At 45.5% G+C, this 19,555-nt stretch overlaps 1 long non-coding RNA gene and 11 other non-coding genes across 12 annotated transcripts in view; all 12 read right to left on the reverse strand.

The window, feature by feature from the left end:
• The window catches only part of LOC141065393 (uncharacterized), a 250,650-nt gene that overhangs the window by 128,518 nt on the left and 102,577 nt on the right, over positions 1–19,555 (reverse strand). The gene's annotated exons all lie outside the window — the stretch shown is intronic.
• TRNAV-UAC (transfer RNA valine (anticodon UAC)) lies at positions 30–102 on the reverse strand. The gene has a single exon. It is a non-coding gene; the product is annotated as a tRNA-Val (tRNA).
• On the reverse strand, positions 1,425–1,497 carry TRNAV-AAC (transfer RNA valine (anticodon AAC)). Its single transcript has one exon. It is a non-coding gene; the product is annotated as a tRNA-Val (tRNA).
• TRNAV-CAC (transfer RNA valine (anticodon CAC)) lies at positions 2,437–2,509 on the reverse strand. Its single transcript has one exon. It is a non-coding gene; the product is annotated as a tRNA-Val (tRNA).
• TRNAV-AAC (transfer RNA valine (anticodon AAC)) lies at positions 2,596–2,668 on the reverse strand. Its single transcript has one exon. It is a non-coding gene; the product is annotated as a tRNA-Val (tRNA).
• On the reverse strand, positions 4,829–4,901 carry TRNAV-CAC (transfer RNA valine (anticodon CAC)). The gene has a single exon. It is a non-coding gene; the product is annotated as a tRNA-Val (tRNA).
• TRNAV-AAC (transfer RNA valine (anticodon AAC)) lies at positions 4,988–5,060 on the reverse strand. Its single transcript has one exon. It is a non-coding gene; the product is annotated as a tRNA-Val (tRNA).
• Positions 5,999–6,071, reverse strand: TRNAV-CAC (transfer RNA valine (anticodon CAC)). The gene has a single exon. It is a non-coding gene; the product is annotated as a tRNA-Val (tRNA).
• Positions 16,022–16,094, reverse strand: TRNAV-CAC (transfer RNA valine (anticodon CAC)). The gene has a single exon. It is a non-coding gene; the product is annotated as a tRNA-Val (tRNA).
• TRNAV-UAC (transfer RNA valine (anticodon UAC)) lies at positions 17,022–17,094 on the reverse strand. Its single transcript has one exon. It is a non-coding gene; the product is annotated as a tRNA-Val (tRNA).
• On the reverse strand, positions 17,195–17,267 carry TRNAV-CAC (transfer RNA valine (anticodon CAC)). Its single transcript has one exon. It is a non-coding gene; the product is annotated as a tRNA-Val (tRNA).
• Positions 17,354–17,426, reverse strand: TRNAV-AAC (transfer RNA valine (anticodon AAC)). The gene has a single exon. It is a non-coding gene; the product is annotated as a tRNA-Val (tRNA).

Here is a 19,555-nt window from a genome sequence, read left to right on the forward strand (position 1 = left end):
AAAAGCGCTAGTTTGCAAGAGAAACGCTGTGTTTCTGCCCAGTTTCTAACTGAGGACCTTTCGCGTGTAAAGCGAACGTGATAACCGCTACACTACAGAAACCAACCGATTAAAAAAAAACAAAAAATGCTGTGGTCATGGCAAGCAATAAAGAACAAGCACTGAAAGTCAAAAAGATCGTTTTCCAAGAGAAAAGCTGTGTTTCTGCCCAGTTTCGAACTGGTGACCTGTCACGTGTGAGGTGAACGTGATAACCGCTACACAACAGAAACCAGATGCAAGCGCTTACTGTGGTGACAACAAGCAATCGAGATCAAGAAATGAAAGTCAATAGCTTGGATACCAAAGGGTAAGGCTAGTTTCACACTTGCTTTTTTTTGCAGCGCGTTTTTCCTGCAAAAAAACGCATTGAAAAAACGCATGCAAACGCATACAGATGCTGCGTTTTTTTCAAGCATTTTTATGAGCATGCATGAAAAAAATGCAGCGTTTTTATGCGTTTGTATGCGTTTTTAGTGCGTTTTTACCGCGTTTGCGTTTTTTCCAACATTAGGTGGCCCCTCACACTAATCCAAACCATGACTTTACTAACCCTAACCCTGACCCTAACCCTAACCCTAACCCTGACCCTGACCCTGACCCTAACCCTAACCCTAACCCTAACCCTGACCCTAACCCTAACCCTGACCCTAACCCTAACCCTAACCCTGACCCTAACCCTAACCCTAACCCTAACCCTGACCCTAACCCTAACCCTAACCCTTAACCAAACCATACCCTGATCCTAACCCTAACCCTGACCCTGACCCTAACCCTAACCCTTAACCAAACCATACCCTGATCCTAACCCTGACCCTGAACCTAACCCTAACCCTGACCCTAACCCTAACCCTAACCCTGACTCTAACCGTAACCCTGACCCTAACCCTAACCCTGACCCTGACCCTAACCCTAACCCTTAACCAAACCATACCCTGATCCTAACCCTAACCCTGACCCTGAGCCTAACCCTGACCCTAACCCTAACCCTTAACCAAACCATACCCTGATCCTAACCCTAACCCTGACCCTAACCCTAACCCTTAACCAAACCATACCCTGATCCTAACCCTAACCCTGACCCTGACCCTAACCCTAACCCTAACCCTAAACCCCCTTAACTAACCCTAACTCTAACCCAAACCCCTAAATTCCATTGTCTAAACTAATGGTAAAAAAAAAACGCATGTGCAAAAAAACGCATACATAAGCATGCCAATGCGCACATATGCTCACTATAGACATATAATGGGTGTCTTGCTGTAAAAAAACGCATTGCGCGCGCATGCGTTGTTTTGAGGCAAGTCGGAAAAAAAAAACGCATGCGCTATTTAGCGCTAAAATACCGCGAAAAAAAATGCAAATGTGAAACCAGCCTATCAGCGTGTTTCTGCCCAGTTTCGAACTGGGGACCTTTCGCGAGTTAGGCGAACGTGATAACCACTACACTACAGAAACCGGCTGCGGATGATTACTGTGGTCATGACGAGCCATCGAGAACATAGACTCAACATCAAAAGCTTTAATATCAACGCCTAATGTCATGCTTCTATCCAGTTTCGAACTGGGGACCGTTCACGTGTGAGGTGAACGTGACAACCACTACACTTCAGAAACTCCATGCAAAGCTAAAGATGTTTAAACATGCTGAAATGAACTTGACAAAGAAAAAAACAGCCAGCCAAAGTCAAGAGGTCTTCCTCTATGTCTGAAGACAGGACAAAGTGCATTTTGCAACACAGGAACCTTTCATTTGTCAGGCTATTGGAGAAAAAGAACAAACAGGGAAACAAAACCATGCTCCACAAAACATTCTCATGCCTTTGTCCAAAAGCCAAAAAGAAAAAGCACCTAGATGCCTGCTTTTGCACCTTGATCCTATCAGGTGTTACTTGAATTAGGAACACTTAGACACTGTCAAAAACACACATGCTTGCCAAAAGCAAAAATGGGTAGAAATAATCACATTGGTAAAAGTAATGCTCATTAAACCAGCAATAGAATATGCTAACTAAGGCTAATTAAGCCAACAATATACGTTTGTGATCAAAATAAAGAAAAGCCACATGTTTCTGCCCGGGATCAAAACAGGGAACTTTCAGGAGGATGGCAAACAGGACAATCACTACACTACAGTAATCAGACAAGAGCGTTTACTGTGGTCATGGCAAGCATTAAAGATAAAGCACTCATTGTCAAAAGCGATAGTTTGCAAGAGAAACGCTTTGTTACTGCCCAGTTTCGAACTGAGGACCTTTCGCGAGTAAAGCGATCGTGATAACCGCTACACTACAGAAACCAACCGACTCAAAAAAAAAAAAAAATGTTGTGGTCATGGCAAGCAATAAAGAACAAGCACTGAAAGTCAAAAAGATCGTTTTCCAAGAGAAAAAGCTGTGTTTCTGCCCAGTTTCGAACTGGGGACCTTTCGCGTGTGAGGCGAACGTGATAACCACTACACTACAGAAACCGGATGCAAGCGATTACTGTGGTGACAACAAGCAATCGAGATCAAGAACTGAAAGTCAAAAGCTTGGACACCAAAGGGTAACAGCGTGTTTCTGCCCAGTTTCGAACTGGGGACCTTTCGCGTGTTAGGCGAACGTGATAACCACTACACTACAGAAACCGGCTGCGGAAGGTTACTGTGGTCATGAGGAGCCATCGAGAACAAAGACTCAACGTCAAAAGCTTTAATATCAACGCCTAATGTCATGCTTCTATCCAGTTTCGAACTGGGGACTATTCGCGTGTGAGGTGAACGTGACAACCACTACACTTCAGAAACTCCATGCAAAGCTAAAGATGTTTAAACATGCTGAAATGAACTTGAAAAAGAAAAAAACATTCAGCCAAAGTCAAGAGGTCTTCCTCTATGTCTGAAGACAGGACAAAGTGCATTTTGCAACACAGGAACCTTTCATTTGTCAGGCTATTGGAGAAAAAGAACAAACAGGGAAACAAAACCATGCTCCACAAAACATTCTCATGCCTTTGTCCAAAAGCCAAAAAGAAAAAGCACCTAGATGCCTGCTTTCGCACCTTGATCCTATTAGGTGTTACTTGAATTAGGAACACTTAGGCTAGTTTCACACTTGCTTTTTTTTGCAGCGCGTTTTTCCCGCAAAAAAACGCATTGAAAAAACGCATACAAAAGCATACAACTGCTGCGTTTTTTTCAAGCATTTTTATGAGCATGCATGAAAAAAACGCAGCGTTTTTATGCGTTTGTATGCGTTTTTAGTGCGTTTTTACCGCGTTTGCGTTTTTTTCCAACATTTTTAGGTGGCCCCTCACACTACCCAAACCGTGACTTTACTAACCCTAACCCTGACCCTAACCCTAACCCTGACCCTAACCCTAACCCTGACCCTAACCCTTAACCAAATCATACTTAACCCTAACCCAAACCCTAAACCCTAACTAACCCTAACCCTAACCCTAACCCTGACCCTAACCCTAACCCTAACCCTGACCCTAACTCTAACCCTAACCCTGACCCTAACCCTTAACCAAACCATACTTAACCCTAACCCTGACCCTAACCCTAACCCTGACCCTAACCCTTAACCAAACCATACTTAACCCTAATCCTGACCCTAACCCTGACCCTAACCCTAACCCTAACCCTGACCCTAACCCTTAACAAAACCATACTTAACCCTAATCCTGACCCTAACCCTGACCCTAATCCTTAACAAAACCATGCTTAACCCTAACCCTAACCCTAACCCTGACCCTAACCCTAACCCTAACCCTGACCCTAACCCTAACCCTAACCCTGACCCTAACCCTTAACAAAACCATACTTAACCCTAATCCTGACCCTAACCCTGACCCTAACCCTTAACCAAACCATACTTAACCCTAACCCTGACCCAAACCCCAACCCTAACCCTGACCCTGACCCTAACCCTAACCCTAAACCCCCTTAACGAACCCTAACTCTAACCCAAACCCCTAAATTCCATGTTTAAAAAAAAAAAACGCATATGCAAAAAAACGCATACATGAGCATGTCAGTGCGCACATATGCGCATCCATAGGCTATAATGGCCATTTTTAGCGCAAAACGTGCGCATATGTGCGCATGCGCTTTTTTGCAGGGCCAAAAAATGCAACATGCTGCGTCTGGAAAATACAAACGCACACCCCAAAAAAACGCAGCGCATGAAAATCGCATACATGCGCTTACAAGCGCGCAGGTATGCGCACCCATGTTAAATATAGGGGAAAAAACGCATGCGCACATATGCGTTTTTTTCCAGCGCTAAAAAACGCAAATGTGAAACCAGCCTTAGACACTGTCAAAAACACACATGCTTGCCAAAAGCAAAAACGGGTAGAAATAATCACATTGGTAAAAGTAATGCTCATTAAACCAGCAATAGAATATGCTAACTAAGGCTAATTAAGCCAACAATATACTTTTGTGATCAAAATAAAGAAAAGCCACATGTTTCTGCCCGGGATCAAAACAGGGAACTATCAGGAGGATGGCAAACAGGACAATCACTACACTACAGTAACCAGACAAGAGCGTTTACTGTGGTCATGGCAAGCATTAAAGATCAAGCACTCATAGTCAAAAGCACTAGTTTGCAAGAGGAACGCTGTGTTACTGCCCAGTTTCGAACTGAGGACATTTCACGTGTAAAGCGAATGTGATAACCGCTACACTACAGAAACCAACCGATTCAACCAAACAAAAAATGCTGTGGTCATGGCAAGCAATAAAGAACAAGCACTGAAAGTCAAAAAGATCGTTTTCCAAGAGAAAAAAAAGCTGTGTTTCTGCCCAGTTTCGAACTGGGGACCTTTCGCGTGTGAGGCGAACGTGATAAACACTACACTACAGAAACCGGAAGCAAGCGCTTACTGTGGTGACAACAAGCAATCGAGATCAAGAACTGAAAGACAAAAGCTTGGATACCAAAGGGTAACAGCGTGTTTCTGCCCAGTTTCGAACTGGGGACCTTTCGCGTGTTAGGCGAACGTGATAACCACTACACTACAGATACCGGCTGCGGAAGGTTACTGTGGTCATGACGAGCCATCGAGAACAAAGACTCAACGTCAAAAGCTTTAATATCAACGCCTAATGTCATGCTTCTATCGAGTTTCGAACTGGGGACCGTTCGCGTGTGAGGTGAACGTGACAACAACTACACTTAAGAAACTCCATGCAAAGCTAAAGATGTTTAAACATGCTGAAATGAACTTGAAAAAGAAAAAAACAGCCAGCCAAAGTCAAGAGGTCTTCCTCTATGTCTGAAGACAGGACAAAGTGCATTTTGCAATACAGGAACCATTCATTTGTCAGGCTATTGAAGAAAAAGAACAAACAGGGTAACAAAACCATGCTCCACAAAACATTCTCATGCCTTTGTCCAAAAGCCAAAAAGAAAAAGCACCTAGATGCCTGCTTTCTCACCTTGATCCTATCAGGTGTTACTTGAATTAGGAACACTTAGACACTGTCAAAAACACACATGCTTGCCAAAAGCAAAAACGGGTAGAAATAATCACATTGGTAAAAGTAATGCTCATTAAACCAGCAATAGAATATGCTAACTAATGCTAATTAAGCCAACAATATACGTTTGTGATCAAAATAAAGAAAAGCCACATGTTTCTGCCCGGGATCAAAACAGGGAACTTTCAGGAGGATGGCAAACAGGACAATCACTACACTACAGTAACCAGACAAGAGCGTTTACTGTGGTCATGGCAAGCATTAAAGATCAAGCACTCATTGTCAAAAGCGCTAGTTTGCAAGAGGAACGCTGTGTTTCTGCCCAGTTTCAAACTGAGGACCTTTCGCGTGTGAAGCAAACGTGATAACCGCTACACTACAGAAACCAACCGATTCAAACAAGCAAAAAATGCTGTGGCCATGGCAAGCAATAAAGAACAAGCACTGAAAGTCAAAAAGATTGTTTTCCAAGAGAAAAAGCTGTGTTTCTGCCCAGTTTCGAACTGGGGACCTTTCGCGTGTGAGGCGAACGAGATAACCGCTACACTACAGAAACCGGATGCAAGTGCTTACTGTGGTGACTAGAGTTGAGCGAAACGGGTCGAAAAAATTCAAAAGTCGCCGACTTTTGGCAAAGTTGGGTTTTATGAAACGAAACCCGACCCTAGGATGAGGTCGGCCACGAGATCGGCGACTTACGCGCCAAAGTCGCGTTTCAAAAGTTTGTTTTGCGCTCTTTTTCAGCCAATCAGGATCCACGGACACTGTGGGCAACGTGATGACATAGGCACGGGTCACCACCATCTTTCAGAAGGGCATGCAAGTGATTGGCTTGCTTTGGTGGGCATCACAGGGGGTATATAAGGGCGTGCAAGCCGACCGCCATCTTACTTCTGCCGATCTTAGTATAGGGAGAGGTTGCTGCTGATTCTGTAGGGAGAGCGTTAGGCAGGGAAGAAGACAAAAAAACTGCTTCTGCTGCTGGCGATTTGGCCTGCACAACACACCAGTCACTGTGTGTGCAGTGTAAGGGGAGGCTATATAGTGGTGTATCAGTGGTGTTGGTTGTTGGGCTGCCTTTTAAGGCTTCCTGACAGGCTGGCATTGCTGTTTACCCACTGCTCCGCAAACTGCTTTTTTAAAGCAATCCCAATTTTTTTTTGTCCTGCTGAGAAGAAAAAAAAACTGCTTCTGCTGCTAGCAATTTGGCCTGCACAACACACCAGTCACTGTGTGTGCAGTGCAAAGGGGAGGCTATATAGTGGTGTATCAGTGGTGTTGGTTGTTGGGCTGCCTTCTAAGGCTTCCTGACAGGCTGGCATTGCTGTTTACCCACTGCTCCGCAAACTGCTTTTTTAAAAGCAATCCAATCTCCCTTATCCTCTAGTCACTTTTGTCACAGCTGTGCCATCGAGCCTGTCACATAGCGCTCAGATATTCATTGGGCCTCACACAATCCAAAAGTGTCCAGTGTCCAAAAGTGTGTGCAGAGATTCAAAATCTCCCTTATCCTCTAGTCACTTTTGTCACAGCTGTGCCATCGAGCCTGTCACATAGCGCTCAAATATCAGTGGGCCTCACACAATCCAAAAGTGTCCAGTGTCCAAAAGTGTGTGCAGATATTCAAAATCTCCCTTATCCTCTAGTCACTTTTGTCACAGCAGTGCCATCGAGCCTGTCACATAGCGCTCAGATATCAGTGGTCCTCACACAATCCAAAAGTGTCCAGTGTCCAAAAGTGTGTGCAGATATTCAAAATCTCCCTTATCCTCTAGTCACTTTTGTCACAGCTGTGCCATCGAGCCTGTCACATAGCGCTCAGATATCAGTGGGCCTCACACAATCCAAAAGTGTCCAGTGTCCACAAGTGTGTGCAGAAATTCAAAATCTCCCTTATCCTCTAGTCACTTTTGTCACAGCTGTGCCTTCGAGCCTGTCACATAGCGCTCAGATATCAGTGGGCCTCACACAATCCAAAAGTGTCCAGTGTCCAAAAGTGTGTGCAGATATTCAAAATCTCCCTTATCCTCTAGTCACTTTTGTCACAGCAGTGCCATCGAGCCTGTCACATAGCGCTCAGATATCAGTGGGCCTCACACAATCCAAAAGTGTCCACTGTCCACAAGTGTGTGCAGAAATTCAAAATCTCCCTTATCCTCTAGTCACTTTTGTCACAGCTGTGCCATCGAGCCTGTAACATAGCGCTCAGATATCAGTGGGCCTCACACAATCCAAAAGTGTCCAGTGTCCAAAAGTGTGTGCAGAAATTCAAAATCTCCCTTATCCTCTAGTCACTTTTGTCACAGCTGTGCCATCGAGCCTGTCACATAGCGCTCAGATATCAGTGGGCCTCACACAATCCAAAAGTGTCCAGTGTCCACAAGTGTGTGCAGAAATTCAAAATCTCCCTTATCCTCTAGTCACTTTTGTCACAGCTGTGCCTTCGAGCCTGTCACATAGCGCTCAGATATCAGTGGGCCTCACACAATCCAAAAGTGTCCAGTGTCCAAAAGTGTGTGCAGATATTCAAAATCTCCCTTATCCTCTAGTCACTTTTGTCACAGCAGTGCCATCGAGCCTGTCACATAGCGCTCAGATATCAGTGGGCCTCACACAATCCAAAAGTGTCCACTGTCCACAAGTGTGTGCAGAAATTCAAAATCTCCCTTATCCTCTAGTTACTTTTGTCACAGCTGTGCCATCGAGCCTGTAACATAGCGCTCAGATATCAGTGGGCCTCACACAATCCAAAAGTGTCCAGTGTCCAAAAGTGTGTACAGATATTCAAAATCTTCCTTATCCTCTAGTCACTTTTGTCACAGCTGTGCCATCGAGCCTGTCACATAGCGCTCAGATATTCATTGGGCCTCACACAATCCAAAAGTGTCCAGTGTCCAAAAGTGTGTGCAGAGATTCAAAATCTCCCTTATCCTCTAGTCACTTTTGTCACAGCTGTGCCATCGAGCCTGTCACATAGCGCTCAGATATCAGTGGGCCTCACACAATCCAAAAGTGTCCAGTGTCCAAAAGTGTGTGCAGATATTCAAAATCTCCCTTATCCTCTAGTCACTTTTGTCACAGCTGTGCCATCGAGCCTGTCACATAGCACTCAGATATCAGTGGGCCTCACACAATCCAAAAGTGTCCAGTGTCCACAAGTGTGTGCAGAAATTCAAAATCTCCCTTATCCTCTAGTCACTTTTGTCACAGCTGTGCCTTCGAGCCTGTCACATAGCGCTCAGATATCAGTGGGCCTCACACAATCCAAAAGTGTCCAGTGTCCAAAAGTGTGTGCAGATATTCAAAATCTCCCTTATCCTCTAGTCACTTTTGTCACAGCAGTGCCATCGAGCCTGTCACATAGCGCTCAGATATCAGTGGGCCTCACACAATCCAAAAGTGTCCACTGTCCACAAGTGTGTGCAGAAATTCAAAATCTCCCTTATCCTCTAGTCACTTTTGTCACAGCTGTGCCATCGAGCCTGTAACATAGCGCTCAGATATCAGTGGGCCTCACACAATCCAAAAGTGTCCAGTGTCCAAAAGTGTGTACAGATATTCAAAATCTTCCTTATCCTCTAGTCACTTTTGTCACAGCTGTGCCATCGAGCCTGTCACATAGCGCTCAGATATCAGTGGGCCTGACACAATCCAAAAGTGTCCAGTGTCCAAAAGTGTGTGCAGATATTCAAAATCTCCCTTATCCTCTAGTCACTTTTGTCACAGCAGTGCCATCGAGCCTGTAACATAGCGCTCAGATATCAGTGGGCCTCACACAATCCAAAAGTGTCCAGTGTCCAAAAGTGTGTACAGATATTCAAAATCTTCCTTATCCTCTAGTCACTTTTGTCACAGCTGTGCCATCGAGCCTGTCACATAGCGCTCAGATATCAGTGGGCCTCACACAATCCAAAAGTGTCCACTGTCCACAAGTGTGTGCAGAAATTCAAAATCTCCCCTGTCCTATAGACACCTTGTACCTTGTTTTACATTACTATATAGTTTGTTGGATTTTGTCTACATTTCTACCAAAAATGAGGAAGGCTGGTGGAAGAGGCCGTGGAATTGGGCGGGGGTTGGCAGCTGGTAATGATGGTGTTGGTGGTGGATCGGATGGTAGTGGCAAGAGCAAAATAGGACCGAATGCAGGAGGTGCTGACCCTGCGTCATCGTCTGGCTACATAAGGCCTCGAACGCTTAGTTTTCTAGGAGTTGGCAAACCGCTTTTAAAGCCAGAGCATCAGGAAAAAGTTTTGTCTTACATTGCTGACTCAGCCTCCAGCTCTATCGCCTCCTCTTCTTCAGTTGTAAAAAGTAAAAGCACTGAGTCATCATTGGAGGCTCATGTTCATGAACCACACCTTTCCTTGTGTCCTTCACCCCAACCAAGATTGAAGGATGACGCAGGCCATACTACTGATTACTCCATGGAGCTGTTTTCACATACCAAGCCTGGATTATCAAGTCAAATGGTGAATTACCCAGGCCAAGATGAATCTGACATGGAGTGCACTGATGCACAGCCGCTGATGGATGATTCTGCTGGTACATTCACTCAGAGCACTACATTGTCCTCTCAGTGTACAGAGCCAGATTCTGACCCTGATGAGACTCAGGTGCCCCTTCCCGCACACTATACCACCATACACGGTGACACAGAGGAAGGTGCACATGACATAGAAGAGGAGGTGATGGATGACCCAGATGTTGACCCAGATTGGCATCCATTGGGGGAAGAGGGTGCTGCTTCCAATAGCTCAGATGAGGAGCATCCACAGCAGACATCGACATCGCAACAGCTGTTATCTGGCAGGCCCGGAGCACTCCAAAGACAGGTTCCAAACATCAAAAGAGTTGCTGGACAGCTTGTCCAGAGGGTCAAAAGATCACAGCGTGCTAGGCCGCAAAATGTCTGCCAAAGTAGGAAGAGTGCAGTGTGGCACTTTTTTGAACAAAATCCTCATGATCAGGCCAAGGTTATCTGTAAGAAGTGCGCAAAGACCTTTAGCCGAGGGAAAAATCTGAAAAATTTGAATACCAGTTGCATGCTTAGACATTTAACCAGCATGCACTTGCAAGCGTGGACACAACACCAAACCTCAAGTGCCACATGTGCAACTGATCACAACGAAGGTAGTCAGCAACGCTACATTGTTTCCTCCACTGTAAGCCCACCGGTTAGCACAGGAGCAAATGTTGAGGTGTCGTTGCAAGACCACAGCAGTCAGGGAATCCCACTGTTATATCAACGAAATACTGATTCTAGGCCATCAGAAAGAACACCAACTCCATCACCATCATCAACCCTCTCTCAGTCCGCCCTGTCCACCGCTACTTCCACCATATGCAGCTCTCAAGTCCAGCTCACCCTCCCAGACACTATGAGTAGGTCAAGAAAGTACTCAGTCTCTCATCCGCGTACACTGGGTTTGAACGCCCACATTGACAAACTAATCTCGTTTGAGATGATGCCCTTTCGGTTGGTGGAAAGCAAAGCTTTCCGCGAACTCATGGCCTATGCAGTACCACGCTATGACCTACCCAGTCGCCACTTCTTCTCTCGCAAAGCCATCCCAGCCCTCCACCATCATGTGAAAGACCGCATTGTCCATGCACTCAAGCAGTCAGTGAGCGGAAAGGTGCACCTCACAACTGATGCATGGTCCAGTCGGCATGGCCAGGGCCGTTACGTGTCCATCACTGCGCACTGGGTTAATGTGGTGGATGCAGGGTCCACAGGGGACAGCGGTGGTGGGACAGTGCTGCCTAGCCCACGGTATAGGAAACAGTTGGCTGTAGGCGTTCGACCCTCCTCCTCCTCCACCTCCTCCAGAAGCGAAAGCTCGTCCACAGAGCGCAGTCGTACGAGCACTCCATCTGCAGCTGCCACTGTTGCACACGATGTGTCCCCCTATCGAGCAGCTAGTGGAAAGCATCAGCAGGCTGTGTTGCAGATGATGTGTTTGGGCGACAGACACACCGCCGAGGTGCTGGCCGAGTACTTGAAGCGACAAACTGAGTCATGGCTGGGCAGTGTACATCTTGAGGCAGGCAAGGTAGTTAGTGATAACGGCCGTAATTTTGTGGCAGCCATAGCCCTTTCAAAACTCAGCCACATACCTTGCTTGGCTCACACCTTGAACCTGGTGGTGCAGTGCTTCCTCAAAAATTATCCGGAGTTAACAGCCCTGCTCCAGAAGGTGCGAAGACTGTGCGCGCACATCCGCCGGTCGCCTGTACACTCCGTTCATATGCAGAAGCTGCAGCGATTGCTCCACCTTCCCAACCACCGCCTCATTATCGACATTGCAACAAGGTGGAACTCCACCCTGCACATGGTGGAGCGGCTGTGCGAGCAGAGGCAGGCTATAATGCATTTGTGGGAGGACACACGGCCAGGCACTTTGAGAGCAGACATGGAGTTGACAGGTGTGCAGTGGTCGAAGCTGAAAGACCTTTGTAAAGTCCTTCAGTGTTTTGAGGAATGCACACGGCTGGTAAGCGCAGACGACGCCATCCTAAGCATGAGCATCCCACTTATGCATCTGCTCATGCAAACTTTGACGCACCTTAAGGAGCAGGCGTCTGCAGCCAATGTTGATGAGGAGGAAGAGGAGGAGGGAATCCTTGATGACATTCAGCCATTGTCTGCTCAGGGACCTCTCCTGGACGAGGTGGAGGAAGAAGAGAAGGAGGAGGAGGATGATGGGGATGATTACTTAGGGGAGGAGGATGCATCTCGTGGGGCAAGTGAAAATGTTGGCGTGGCAAGGTCTGGTACAGGGTTTGTGCGTGACTGGAGGGATGTGGATTTGCCAGAAAGTGCTCCTCCACCCAGCACTCACAGTGCATCATTGACACCGGGAACATTGGCCCACATGTCAGATTATGCCTTGCGGATCCTAAAAAGGGACCCCCGCATTGCCAAAATGATGAACGATGACGACTACTGGTTGGCCAGCATCCTGGATCCACGCTATAAAGGCAAATTACAAAACATCATGCCACAGGAGAACCTTGACCTAATATTAGCTAATAAACAAGCAACTCTGGTAAATCGGTTGCTTGAGGCATTCCCAGCACACAGCAGCGGTGATGGTTCTCACACGAGCCGTACGGGCCGGGGGCAGCTTGGCAGAGGTGTTCATGGTGCACACAGCAGAAGTGGCGTTGGAGACAGGGGTTTTATGACAATGTTGTGGACTGATTTTTCAAATACCGCTCACATAACTGGTAATACTGAATCGATGGAAAGTGACAGGAGACAGCAGTTGTCAACTATGGTAACAAACTACTTTTCCTCCCATATCGATGTTCTCCCACACAGGTCATTCCCCTTTGACTATTGGGCCGCTAAACTGGACACCTGGCCTGAATTGGCCCAATATGCCTTACAGGAGCTCGCTTAGAATCATAGAATCGTAGAGTTCGAAGGGACCTCCTGGGCCATCTGGTCCAACCCCCTGCTCAAAGCAGGATTCGCTAAATCATCCCAGTCAGATGTCTGTCCAGCCTCTGTTTGAAGACTTCCATTGAAGGAGAACTCACCACTTCTCGTGGCAGCCTGTTCCACTCATTGATCACTCTAACTGTCAAAAAGTTTTTTCTAATATCTAATCTGTGTCTCCTCCCATTCAGTTTCATCCCATTGCTTCTAGTCTTTCCTTGTGCAAATGAGAATAAAGTTGATCCTTCTACAATGTGACAGCCCTTTAGATATTTGTAGACAGCTATTAAGTCTCCTCTCAGTCTTCTCTTTTGCAAACTAAACATTCCCAAATCCTGCAACCTTTCCTCATAAGACAGGGTTTGCAGACCGGTCACCATTCTGGTCGCTCTTTTCTGAACTTGCTCCAGTTTGTTGATGTCTTTTTTAAAATGTGGTGCCCAAAACTGGACACAATATTCCAGATGAGGTCTGACCAAAGAGGAGTAGAGGGAAATAATGACTTCACGTGATCTAGACTGTATGCTTCTGTTAATACATCCTAGAATTGCATTTGCCTTTTTTGCTGCTGCATCACACTGTTGACTCATATTCAGTCTGTGATCTATTAGTATACCAAAGTCTTTTTCACATGTGCTGTCACTTAGCCCAGCTGCAAGTGTGCTATCGGAAAGAGTCTTCAGTGCAGCTGGATCAATCCTGACAGAAAAAAGGACCCATCTGTCAACCCAAAATGTGGATGATCTAACCTTCATTAAAATGAACCATGCATGGGTTTCCAAGAATTTTGTCCCACCTTCCCCTGATGACACATAGGGTGACAGAAATATGGCTTGCTTTGGTCCACCTCTTCCTGGTACTTCACCTATTTCGCCTTTTGCATCAGCTGAATGTCCAACATCAACATATGCCACTTTCTAAAACTCCCTAACTGTGCTGCCTCCCCCCCCATGGCCGGGGTCACCACCTACCGCACAACACCGTGCGAGTGCCGTTGCCCTGGACAGGTGGGTAGGCCGACTCTTGGGCGCGGGCACTGGCACAGGGTCCCTCATAGTGCAATCAAGTGTCTCTGACGGTGGTGGTGCACACCCGCCGTCAGACACACCGCTGTACTATGAGGGGCCCAGTGCCAGTACCGACGCCCACGAGTGGGCCCCCCTTGCTTGGGCAGGGCCCCAGCATTTGCAACCTTTACCTCTCCCTGCTCCTCCGCTGTGTAATCTGGGCCGTCAAATCCATATTGTGCCTGACACCATCTTTGCCTGCCTCCTGAGACATATATTTTGAATGTGTACGCTATCCATACATGTTATCCAGGGATACGGTACCCTTTCTAACCTTTGTGCAATCACGTGCAATCCATACTGGGCCTAACACCGTCTGAGCCTGCCTCATGCTGTATAGACATATATTTTGAATGTGTACGCTATCCATACATGTTATCCAGGGATACGGTACCCTTTCTAACCTTTGTGCAATCACGTGCAATCCATACTGGGCCTAACACCGTCTGAGCCTGCCTCATGCTGTATAGACATATATTTTGAATGTGTACGCTATCCATACATGTTATCCAGGGATACAGTACCCTTTCTAACCTTTGTGCAATCACGTGCAATCCATACTGGGCCTAACACCGTCTGAGCCTGCCTCATGCTGTATAGACATATATTTTGAATGTGTACGTTATCCATACATGTTATCCGGGGATACGGTACCCTTTCTAACCTTTGTGCAATCACGTGCAATCCATACTGGGCCTAACACCGTCTGAGCCTGCCTCCTGATGTATAGACATATATTTTGAATGTGTACGCTATCCATACATGTTATCCAGGGATACGGTACCCTTTCTAACCTTTGTGCAATCACGTGCAATCCATACTGGGCCTAACACCGTCTGAGCCTGCCTCATGCTGTATAGACATATATTTTGAATGTGTACGCTATCCATACATGTTATCCAGGGATACAGTACCCTTTCTAACCTTTGTGCAATCACGTGCAATCCATACTGGGCCTAACACCATCTGAGCTTGCCTCCTGAGACATATATTTTGAATGTGTACGCTATCCATACATGTTATCTGGGGATACGGTACACTTTATCACCATTGTGCAATCACGTGTAATCCATACTGGGCGTGAGAACGGCTGGCGAGCTGTTAAGCAAGCTACAGCACCTGTCCAGACAAGTACAGGGATTCCCTAGCGAGGAGACTTATTTGATTGTTTTCAATGTTGGGACAGCAATTTTTGGGGAGCACTATACTCTGGAGAATGATAGATGGGGCCCACCATACACTGGAACATTCCAAGGTTGGACATCAGACACTGGAGCAGCATTTACAGGGCCCATTATACACTAGAGCATTAGAAATGGGGCCCATTATGTTTGGAGCATTATTTGGGCCCTTAAGACAGTGGAGCTTCATCCAGGGGACCAACATATACTGTAGCATTATGTGGAGCTCATCATATACTGTTTCAAACATTATATGGGACCAATGATTCTGTATGGAGAAATAGATGGGCCTCGTCATGAGATGTAAAAAGTGAGGTATTTTTCATTGTACTATACCGCTATTTCTCTGCCGTATTGGAGCATGATGAGTTGTGGTATGTGTTAAAGGGGAGCTCTTTCGCCCAGGGCACATGAAAACCTGTAGCCAGCCCTCCCCCCACAGTTTGTATCCAAACAACCCCCATTTTTCAGTGTGTAACTTGTATTATGAAGTTAATTAAGGTTGACAAGCTTAAGAAAGAAGAATCGATGCTTTTGGCATTCAAATGGGCACTGTAGGTGTGTTTCCTGTCCTCCTCTCACTGCCGACTTTTATTCCCCATTGACTTACATTGGGTTTCGTGTTTCGGGACGACCCCGACTTTTCCCTGTAATCGGACGATCTTGCTCGACCCGACTTTTGGAAAAGTCGGGTTTCACGAAACGAAACGCGACCCTAAAAAAACAAAAATTGCTCAACTCTAGTGGTGACAACAAGCAATCGAGATCAAGAACTGAAAGTTAAAAGCTTGGATACCAATGGGTAACAGCGTGTTTCTACCCAGTTTCGAACTGGGGACCTTTCGCGTGTGAGGCGAACGTGATAACCGCTACACTACAGAAACCAGATGCAAATGCTTACTGTGGTGACAACAAGCAATCGAGATCAAGAACTGAAAGTCAAAAGCTCGGATACCAAAGGATAACAGAATGTTTCTGCCCAGTTTCGAATTGGGGACCTTTCGCGTGTTAGGCGAACATGATAACCACTACACTACAGAAACCAGCTGCGGAAGGTTACTGTGGTCATGACGAGCCATCGAGAACAAAGACTCAACGTCAAAAGCTTTAATATCAACGCCTAATGTCATGCTTCTATGCAATTTCGAACTGGGGACCGTTCGCGTGTGAGGTGAACGTGACAACCACTACACTTCAGAAACTCCATGCAAAGCTAAAGATGTTTAAACTTGCTGAAATGAACTTGAAAAAGAAAAAAACAGCCAGCCAAAGTCAAGAGGTCTTCCTCTATGTCTGAAGACAGGACAAAGTGCATTTTGCAACACAGGAACCTTTCATTTGTCAGGCTATTGGAGAAAAAGAACAAACAGGGAAACAAAACCATGCTCCACAAAACATTCTCATGCCTTTGTCCAAAAGCCAAAAAGAAAAAGCACCTAGATGCTTGCTTTCGCACCTTGATCCTATCAGGTGTTACTTGAATTAGGAACACTTAGACACTGTCAAAAACACACATGCTTGCCAAAAGCAAAAACGGGTAGAAATAATCACATTGGTAAAAGTAATGCTCATTAAACCAGCAATAGATTTTGCTAACTAAGGCTAATTAAGCCAACAATATACGTTTGTGATCAAAATAAAAAAAAGCCACATGTTTCTGCCCGGGATCAAAACAGGGAACTTTCAGGAGGATGGCAAACAGGACAATCACTACACTACAGTAACCAGACAAGAGCGTTTACTGTGGTCATGGCAAGCATTACAGATCAAGCACTCATTGTCAAAAGCACTAGTTTGCAAGAGAAACGCTGTGTTTCTGCCCAGTTTCGAACTGAGGACCTTTCGCGTGTAAAGCGAACGTGATAACCACTACACTACAGAAACCACCCGATTCAAACAAACAAAAAATGCTGTGGACATGGCAAGCAATAAGGAACAGGCACTGAAAGTCAAAAAGATCGTTTTCCAAGAGAAAAAAAAGCTGTGTTTCTGCCCAGTTTTGAACTGGGGACCTTTCGCGTGTGAGGCGAACGTGATAACCACTACACTACAGAAACCGGAAGCAAGTGCTTACTGTGGTGACAACAAGCAATCGAGATCAAGAACTGAAAGTCAAAAGCTTGGATACCAATGGGTAACAGCGTGTTTCTGCCCAGTTTTGAACTGGGGACCTTTCGCGTGTTAGGCGAACGTGATAACCACTACACTACAGAAACCGGCTGATGAAGGTTACTGTGGTCATGACGAGCCATCGAGAACAAAGACTCAACGTCAAAAGCTTTAATATCAACGCCTAATGTCATGCTTCTATCCAGTTTCGAACTGGGGACCGTTCGCGTGTGAGGTGAACGTGACAACCACTACACTTCAGAAACTCCATGCAAAGCTAAAGATGTTTAAACATGCTGAAATGAACTTGAAAAAGAAAAAAACAGCCAGCCAAAGTCAAGAGGTCTTCCTCTATGTCAGAAGACAGGACAAAGTGCAGTTTGCAACACAGGAACCTTTCATTTGTCAGGCAATTGGAGAAAAAGAACAAACAGGGAAACAAAACCATGCTCCACAAAACATTCTCATGCCTTTGTCCAAAAGCCAAAAAGAAAAAGCACCTAGATGCCTGCTTTCGCACCTTGATCCTATTAGGTGTTACTTGAATTAGGAACACTTAGACACTGTCAAAAACACACATGCTTGCCAAAAGCAAAAACGGGTAGAAATAATCACATTGGTAAAAGTAATGCTCATTAAACCAGCAATAGAATATGCTAACTAAGGCTAATTAAGCCAACAATATACGTTTGTGATCAAAATAAAGAAATGCCACATGTTTCTGCCCGGGATCAAAACAGGGAACTTTCAGGAGGATGGCAAACAGGACAATCACTACACTACAGTAACCAGACAAGAGCGTTTACTGTGGTCATGGCAAGCATTAAAGATCAAGCACTCATTGTCAAAAGTGCTAGTTTGCAAGAGAACCGCTGTGTTTCTGCCCAGTTTCGAACTGAGGACCTTTCGCGTGTAAAGCGAACATGATAACTGCTACACTACAGAAACCAACCTTTTGAAACAAACAAAAAATGCTGTGGTCATGGCAAGCAATAAAGAACAAGCACTGAAAGTCAGAAGCTTGGATACCAAAGGGTAACAGCGTGTTTCTGCCCAGTTTCGAACTGGGGACCTTTCGCGTGTTAGGCGATCGTGATAACCACTACACTACAAAAACCGGCTGCGGAAGGTTACTGTGGTCATGACAAGCCATCGAGAACAAAGACTCAACGTCAAAAGACTGGTAAGCATGTATTTGGAAGTCGCCTTGCTACACTTGTAAGGAGAGCTTTAAACTAGAACAACATGGGAAGGGAAGCAAAAGACCAGAAAAAGCCATACACCTGGCAAATGCTATTGAGAACTCTGCTATTAGAAGTGGAAAGGAAGAACAAAGACGAAAGAATCTAATTAATAAAAATATTGGAGAAAGAAAAACCAATCACAAACTAAAATGTTTCTATACTAATGCACAAAGCATGGGCAACAAACAAGGAGAATTGGAACTACTAACACAGGAAAAGAAATATGATGTCATTGGAATCACTGAAACTTGGTGGGACAATACACATGATTGGAATACAAGACTAGAAGGATACAACTTATTTGCAAGAAACAGACTTGATAAACGAGGAGGGGGTGTCGCATTGTATTTTAGAAACGCGTATATCTGCACAGAGATTGAAGCTTCAGAGACTGGGAGTTCTGTGGAAACTGTTTGGGTAAGAATACAAGGACAGAACAATGGAAAGGACACCATTGTAGGCATTTACTACAGGCCGCCTGTGCAAGCTGAAGCTATGGATGAACTCTTTATGCATCAAATGGCCAAGTTCTCCAAAAAATATGACATAGTTGTCATGGGAGATTTCAACTATCCAGACATTTGTTGGGAATCTCTCTCAGGCAAAACTAACAGGTCAAGGAAATTCTTATCCTCTCTTGCTGACAACTTTATCTTCCAAAAGGTAAGGGAGAAAACAAGGGGAACTGCTACCTTGGATCTAATCCTTATAGACAGGGAGGAAATGGTTGAGGAGGTAAAAGTGGCTGGGACCCTAGGAGGTAGCGACCATGCTATTTTAGAATTTTGGATAACTAGAGGCGGAAGACCTGTGAAGACTCAGACGTCAAGGTTAGATTTCAGAAAGGCAGATTTTAAGGGATTCAGAAAGAGAATTGGAGGGATCCAATGGCTGGATATCCTTAAAGACAAAAATGTCCAGGAAGGATGGGAAATCTTGAAAAATGAAATTCTCAAAGCACAGTTGTTAACAATTCCGAAAAGAGGGAAGAA

Source organism: Dendrobates tinctorius, unplaced genomic scaffold (assembly GCF_039654945.1).
Source record: "Dendrobates tinctorius isolate UK_male_01 unplaced genomic scaffold, ASM3965494v1 ptg000251l, whole genome shotgun sequence".
Taxonomy (NCBI): domain Eukaryota; kingdom Metazoa; phylum Chordata; class Amphibia; order Anura; family Dendrobatidae; genus Dendrobates; species Dendrobates tinctorius.